Source organism: Macrobrachium rosenbergii, chromosome 44, assembly GCF_040412425.1.
Source record: "Macrobrachium rosenbergii isolate ZJJX-2024 chromosome 44, ASM4041242v1, whole genome shotgun sequence".
Lineage (NCBI taxonomy): Eukaryota > Metazoa > Arthropoda > Malacostraca > Decapoda > Palaemonidae > Macrobrachium > Macrobrachium rosenbergii.
The window spans coordinates 745504-754109 of record NC_089784.1 but is presented as its reverse complement, the minus strand read 5'-3'; positions in this window follow the sequence as shown (position 1 = coordinate 754109).

Here is an 8606-nt window from a genome sequence, read left to right as displayed (position 1 = left end):
CACCAGCCGCAGCATGGGTCGAACTAACCAACTTCATGTTACGTTCGGATTCCACAATAAACTGTAGGTCCCGTTGCTAGGTAACCAGTTGGTTCGTAGCCACGTAAAATAAATCTAATCCTTCGGGCCAGCCCTAGGAGAGCTGTTAATCAGCTCAGTGGTCTGGTTAAACTAAGATATACTTATAGATCATAGCTTGTTATTTGCCGAAGAACATTTGCGGTAATAATGTTGCGTTGCTTCATACGCCCCTTTAAAGTGCTGTACAACTAACCATAGCATTTTTAGTGTCACGTGTTTACTACAATACTCTTTTACTAAGATTTAGCTTCCTCGCTGCATCAAAAAATATGTGGATGTGTAGTTAGGGCACATACACAGATTAAAGTAGACTCTAGGCTAAAGTCACGAAATTCAAGCGAGCAGCCGATCTTATTATTTTAGGCGCTTTCATATATAATTAATAAATTTCTTTTTTAGTTACTAGGAAGTTTTAGTTTATCGTGATGTAAAAGAAGAATATATAGCTATAATTTCTATGTTAATTATATGCATCAGCTCGATTAGTTGGGTCAAGTTTCTTCTCATTAATGCCTCGTTGATAAACTGATTAGTTGATTGATTGTATTAGAAATCTGCAGCCTGAATTTTAAACGTGCCATAACTCAGGCAGTCTGGAATCGAACAGGGGCTCGACAAAGATGGTGTTAACTCGAACTTGGTTCTGACCTTTGATGATGGGGACTGATCTTAACCTTGACCTCGGAAGTTGCTGATTCGATTATAGCACTCTAGAAAACGACTGCAATTAACAGGCAGACAGAAAGGACTCCTTTAGAGAGGGAAAATGACAGGACCTTAAAAGCAAATATGAAATATTATATAAATCAAATATTCACATGAATGTGTCTTCCTCCTTTGTACTCCAAGTGAATGTTATTATCTTCCCATAGACTCCAGAAACACCATCCATTAACGTGAACTGATAAAACAAAACAAAAAAATTCAAACATATCTGTCCTTTAGGTTTCTACGTTGGTCCTTCAAAAACAAAACATGGAAATAAAGAAAAGAACGTGTTAGTAGCTTAGATCTGCTATTCTGCGCGATTCTCTACAATATGTTAAGAGAAGCGCTGCCTGAGATAAAATCCGAAACCAGTATCAACTCAAGTGACAAAACAATGACTTGGCCCAGGGCAGAGTCTCTCACGCATCCAGGCTTTTGAACATCTCAAAAGAACTGGCTTCTGGCACGGAAAAATGGTTCCTTTGTGTTCTTCCCTTTTCTGATCTGTTTCTATGGGTTGCGAGTATTTGCTTGTATTCCCCAGTCTTCTTTATCCTTCTCGTTTTGAACTGAAGTGGGTGCTATACTTCGCATCCCGAGTCTTCTTCTTCTATCTCTATATTATCCATTTCTCTCGATGTTACATTTTTCTTTTTATTTCTCTCTTTGTGACTGTTTCTCAAACATGTATAGGACTTGAATCTTTACAAAATATTCACCGTTTGCGTCAAGCTCACGTAAGTAGAAGGTCTTAGCTCATTAAAATTGAAAATATGATAATATGGTACTTTATGAATAAGCGTTCGAAGCAAGACCGAACTTCTTGTGGGTTACTTCAGGAATATTGGTGTGCTAAATTGCCCTCTTTCAGTTTATCACTTTTGCTAAATAAATCTCTGAAAGTCATCAAATGTACGAAGGAAATGAGAAATGGGAGGGTGGCTTAAATGCAAATTTTAAAGCCGATTTGGTGTATATTTTGAATACAGAAGTTTAATATATACTTATTTTTTGTTGGTTCTATCTAATATCATTATTTATTTTTCACGTTCATATTTTAACACTGAATTTTACTAATATATCATCATTCACCTATTCCTTACCAATCTGAATTTTACTAACATATCATCATTCACCTATTCCTTATCAATCATATCATTAATTTGCATATTTCACCTTCACAACGGCGCTGAATAATCCTGTGGGTTCCGGCGCATGGTCTTCAAGACCTCGATTTCATAACCAATCAATCAATCTTCGTTAATGTTGAAGAAAGTCATTGTCTTACCCAGTAAAATTAATACTGCAGTAATTATCCCTTCCAGCCTGTCATTAGTTGGGCAACTGTCTGTTGGCAGTGAACGAAGAGCTGGTATTAAGGCAAGTTAGATCGAGAGGGGTCTTGACTATGCAGGAATCCCATTAGATGAGAGAAGCCACTCCGCGTTTAATAGACGCCATATTTCTGAAGCTGAACAACAAATTAGCCCACCAATACCGGACGCATGTCTGCAACTGTGTACGGAATGATATGGAAGGTTTCATGGTGATTTTGAGGATAATTTTTTTTATGTCTGCGACTGCTCTCAACTGTTCGCTGGTGACTGAAAAGTCGCAAAGAAGAATATGTCAAGAGTCGCTGGCGCTTTCATTCCACAGGTGCTAAAGCAGTGTTATCCCCTACAAAACGTAATGTATTTATGTATAGTCAGATAAAGCTTACAGTTTGCTTCAGTTTCATTACGTGAGTCTCATGCAACAGCTTCCCTTCGTTGAGACAATACCGGTCATTCTCTAGGTTATGGGTCCCCAAACTAAAATTTCTGACTATGAATAGTTGGCCCCTCTTCAATATCGTGGTATGTACCCCTAATATTATCAATACTGTTTTTTCATTGAAGTTCAACTGCAATAACGCAATGCTATTCAGGAAAAAAAAAAAAAGGTACGATTGTCGAGCATTGAGAAGAGCAGAACGTTAGATGAGTAACGAAAATGAAGTCAATTTGTTTACAAGGAAAAAGACGATACGAAAATAAAATCATGATAAACACTAGTTCTGTATAAATAAAAAAAAATGTGCATCAGAAGTTTTATCTTGCAGTAGACATCTTTTTCTTTGTGATTCGAATGTCAGCCTTCGACACCAGAAGTTCCATCGACACCCCCGCGGTTCATCGACCCTTCTTTGAACCCAAGAAGTTTATGGATGCATTGGGTTTTCTCGCTGAATCCGAAGGGTCGATATCGACCATTTTGGAGATCCCTTGCTCTAGGTTGATAATACTGAGGATTCCAAACAGTATTTGACTTATGCGAGAGAGTCTCCCTTTCTGATACCAGTGGTTATGAACTGGCATCTGCATTGGTGCTCTAACGCCTCCGTCGAAAATGCATAGCAATGGCCTCATTTGTTGGACGCATTGTTCGCTTTGGTGCGCACGGCTTTGTTCGTCGTATTTGGGCTGCGTTCGTTTGAAATGAGACACTTCCATTCTTAATGCCCCTTTCATCTATTTGATAGCTTTGGTGATCTGTCCCGTCGCCCTTTCCCTTTCATATTGTCCCAGCGAGTTCAAAGCTTCGGCAAACTGTACATGATATATAATGCGTCAGGTCATCATCCCTGTCATCGTCGCCTCCAACGCCACGGGAATCAAAATGGTTTTGTGAAATTCCGCAGTTATTGGTTTCGTGCGATTTCTCTCCGTAAATCTCGTCTCGTCTCCAGGCTCTCTCTCTCTCTCATAGTTCTCATCCAAGAAAGTCTGGGTCTTTCAACTTTTCTGGTGGCTACGTCTGCCAAGGTGACACTGACACTATTCTCTTGGGCGTTATGCGAGGAACATTCCAAGCCAGCGCCAATTCGCTTTCGTCATTATCTTACCTACATAATTGTGGCACATCCATAGTTCCCTTATAATATATCAGTTACTACATTTCACGTAACTCGTTTCGTATGATTGACACTAACTACCGGAAAGTCCAGTTATTGTAATCTAATGTATATAACATCTCCATATTTACCGAGTGTCTGGATGGTATTTTCCCACTCTGTTATAAAATGTTGTTCCTGAATGTGGTTCATCCCAAGTGAAAACTATTTGGCGCTAAACATTCCAAAACTTTAATTGGTGTTAGCATTAAGTTCAAGAAGTGTTACTGTTAAAGTTGATTGGCTCCAGAGAAATGGTAGATATAATTGATATATTAGTGTATATTTATATAACTGTGTCCACAGGTTTTAGCCTTTTAGCCGCGTTCAGTTAGGCAGTGTGAATAATAATTATAATGACAATAACAGTGATAAAAATAGCATTCCCATTTTTCCTGCAATAACCCGGTTTTATATAAAAAAGAATATTAGTAATAATAATAATAATAATAATAATAATAATAATAATAATAATAATGATAATTTTATTTTCACCTCCCGTTAAGCTCCCTTCGAGTAGTGAAAATAAACTTAATACTAATAATACCAAAAATAATAATAATAATAATTTTTATTAAAAAAATGATTCCTTCGTGAGCCATAATAAAAAAAACTCTCTCTCTTCATCCAAAAGAATTTGCCACGCCCCATTCAAGAACATTTCTAAAGAAAACCTCGTTACGTTAAATTCTTGAAAATCTCTCCTCATAAACAAAATATCGATGATGCTTCTTAAAATCGAAAGAACATCTCAACACACCAATGGTTTTCCAAGACTTCAAACAGTAAGGAGCAGTTTTTATCCATCTCGAATTTCCTAGAGAATCTATTTTACTCTCTCTCTCTCTCTCTCTCTCTCTCTCTCTCTCTCTCTCTCTCTCTCTACGTATTTTCCCTTTTCTCTGCTTATCCACGATTTTCGGGTTTGCTCCTCATCTCAATTTACTTTTTTCTGGCGTCATTCAGCTCAGATCTTGGGATGATGGTGGACGGGGAACCTTCAGTTCAGTAAGACAAATTTGACCGTTTTTTATTTATTTATTTTTTCCAAAGGACGATCCTTCAAAAGTATCTGTCGCATTAAATCCAACCATTCATCTCTTTCAGTCTTGGAAGTGCGATCTTTGAGAGATCATAAGATTCGAAGACCAAAATCATTTAAAAAAAAAAAAGGGTATTTTTAGAAAACTGATCTTTTATATCCCTCTGCATCTCTGAATGAAAGGAAAGGTAAAAACCATAATCCACAATGGGGGGTGGGGTGGATAGTGCACTTCACTGCGCGTGGCGCACTGTATGCATTACAAGAGGGTGTTTGCAGCGTCTCGTCGGTCCCAAGCTGCACCCACTTCCAAGTCTTTTACCGTCTTCAGCCTTGCTCGTGGCTGTCACTTTTCAGTGCAGCTGTGGAGGTATCTCGGTTTCTCCCTGTTCATCATTTAGCTCCTTGTAATCCATCTCCTTTGTTTAATGGATTGCTTTATCTTGTTGTTGTCTGATCACTCCAACTACCTTTTTTTACTCTTAAGCACTGAATGTCCGAAAGTGCTCCTATGCTTGTTGAAAACCTAAATTTCATTAAGTCAAATCAAACCTAAACCAATATTAGTTAATGACTCTCTCTCTCTCTCTCTCTCTCTCTCTCTCTCTCTCTCTCTCTCTCTCTCTTTAGCAAGTCCCTATTTGCTCAGAAACTGACATTTTTGTCAGAAACTGACATTTTTGTAGGCCCATGTGACACCAGTCAAGTGGCCATAGTTGAGAGCCAGATTCCTTCCTCTCGAGGGCCACTTGATACCAGACAGGTATCACTGAGAGTAAAACGATTATTCAGCAGCAGTCAGGCATTCCTGAACATCAGATATTGCTGACGCTCAGCAACGGCCGTTAAGTGACCTGACATATATTTCTGAAACAGCATAATCGTATTTGATATATATTCGGCAGAATCTCTACTTCTCAGGCATGATGTCACAAAGAAATTTACTTGGACCAATCGCGACCTTTTGTGTCACACTTATATAAGAAATTTCCAGGCCAAGCCTTGATAAGAGAGGGTGGGGATTGTCAGTAAAACCAAACGGTACTGAAACTTGCAAAAAGCCTTGTAGCAATCATGCGCGAAACTACACTGTGCCGTAATGAAGCCTAAAATTTAGCTTGAGAGCCAGCGGTGATGATAAGTGCTACCCTCCCAAACTCAATTCTCCGTCCATTTCACTCAATCAGTCGAATACTGATAAATAACTCAATTCTCCGTCCATTTCACTCGCATCAATCGAATACTGATAATTAGGATAAACTGAAAAAGTCTGTAATAACAACGACAGTTTTGCAAAGAGGGTGGCGACACCCTTTGGTCTGTACAAAGCGAATAAGGGTCCCTCGATAATATTTTCCCCTTCCTTTGGTACTAAGCTTCGGTACTAATACCCGCTTTCAGCTCTCGTTTGTATTTCACCCTCCCCTTCAGCGATGATGCATAAATAATTATCATCCCTTATGGACATTTCATTGTTTCTTGGAATTGTTTAACTTCGGTGTTGGTAAATTTACATTCACGATACCCTGCGTCACTAAATGTCTTTAGCGATACTCGCCAAAAATCTCTGCTTTCATTTTGATTTAGCTGTTTATTATCATTATTGTTATTGGTAAGATGTCCATTTGCAAGCAAAATCTTAAAGTCTGCAGTAGGTGTTATGTTTATATTTTCGACTACTTTTTCCATTATGTAATTACATAGAATCATGGTAAGATTTTCCATTCAGTGTGACAACACCGTTGATTCTCGCGATGCCATAATAAAATATATTGAAATCAACAACGAAATTTATTCAGAGGCTAAAGCATTAAACGTAGCTATGGATATTTATGAAATACTCTTGCCGTCACAGCTTTTAAACTTCGGCCGGTTCAAAGCCCCGGTGACATTTTATAGCAGCCTAGCGCAAAGCGGTGTCGTGCCTTAACGAGGCACAGAAACTAATATACGGAGAGGCGGTCACCCTCCCAGAGGTAATCCTTAGTCCATTGCCTCCCGAGAGGTAATTCTTAGTCCATTGCCTCCCGTCATCCGAACATTGATAATCAGGATCAAGTGAACGAGTCTGGAATAATAACGAAAGTTTTGCAGAAAGGAAGGCGGGCCCCTTTGTCTGTACAAAGTTAATAAGGGTCTCTCAATAACGTTTTCCCCTTCCTTTGTTACCCAGACCCCGTCCAGCTCTCGTTGATATTCTAACCTACTCCTCACCGACGATGCATAAATTGTCGTCATCTCTTTTGTCTGTGAGTTCTACCCTTCGCTCAAAGCGAGACGAATTATCATTTGTGATAACCGTGAGAAAGGACTTGATGTATTTTGCGATACTCGCTGTATTCACTGATGTTTTGCTTTGCCTACCTATATTATTATTATTATTATTATTATTATTATTATTATTGTTATTATTATTATTATTATTATTATTATTATTATTATTATTATTGTTATTATTATTATTATTATTATTATTATTATTATTATTATTATTATTATTATTATTAAACCAAACAAGAACTTCTTTCAGTTTTCTTCTGACTGAAAGAAGTTTTTGTTTAGTTTAATAATAATAATAATAATAATAATAATAATAATAATAATAATAATAATAATAATAATAATAATAATAATAAATATTTACAAGTAAACAAGTTATACACAGGAATCTTGTGGGTTTCTCTTTCCATTATTATTATTATTATTATTATTATTATTATTATTATTATTATTATTATTAAGCAAAATTTTATTCAGAAAAATTGCTGTCGATAGTCAGACTACTTTTGAGATTATTTTTCAAATTTCGTGAATTTCCTTTTTTCTTCCTCCATTATTATTATTATTATTATTATTATTATTATTATTATTATTATTATTATTATTATTATTATTATTATTATTATTATTATTATTATTAAGCAAAATTTTATCAAGGAATACTGCAGTCGATGTTCAGTTTACTTTTTAGAGTATTTTTCGAATTTCGTGAATTTTCCTTTTTCTTCCGTAGGAATGTTTCTCTTGAATTTGTCAAATTTCAGAGAGATTGAAAGTGGAGGTAATGAAGACCAGAGTTTTGTTTATTATACGTTCGCTATTTAGAGAGGACCGGATGAGTTCTGCTTTATACAATTCATTGCAATTTCAGCATAAGTAAATTAGAATGGTACTCGTTTAGACTGAAGTGGTCTTATGTCAACGTTGGATTTTGCTTCTAGGTTAGCCTGTAACGCCGCAGTTCCTGTTCGTTATTCCTCGTGCAGAAGGAAAATGCTAAAGAGTAGAAAGAGAGCCGGGGAAAGCTTCCTCGAATGAAGCCTGTGGTGTTTGTAGGAGAATATATTATTAATCCTACGAGCAAGTAGTGAGGAATAACAATAATGGCTGTACTCTCCAACAAAGCTATTGGAGTTCAAGATTCCTCAGCACAGAATCTATCATACCTTACACGGAAAGTGCATTAGTCCGTCGGTGGCTGTCATAAGCAATGCCAATAAGTGACTGAGTTTCAGTGGAGCCTCATTTCCATTAACTTCCGTTATAATGCGTCTTGCAGAATCCCCAAAAATGGAATAATTAAATAACTTGCCCATGGATCTAATCCTCGAATCTTCTAAGATACGAAAGCGATAAAATCTAAAATAAAAAGATAAGTCGGCTAAAGTTGACGCTTTCTTATGTGGGTTTGGGAAAGTAGTTATTCGTTTAAATATCTGTCTAATGGCCCTCTAGTGTCTGTCATCTATAAACCCCTTGTCCAATCATCAACCATACCAAATTGCGGCCCTCTAGCCTCAGTAGTATTTATTTCATTTAAGGTTAAAACTAGCAATAATC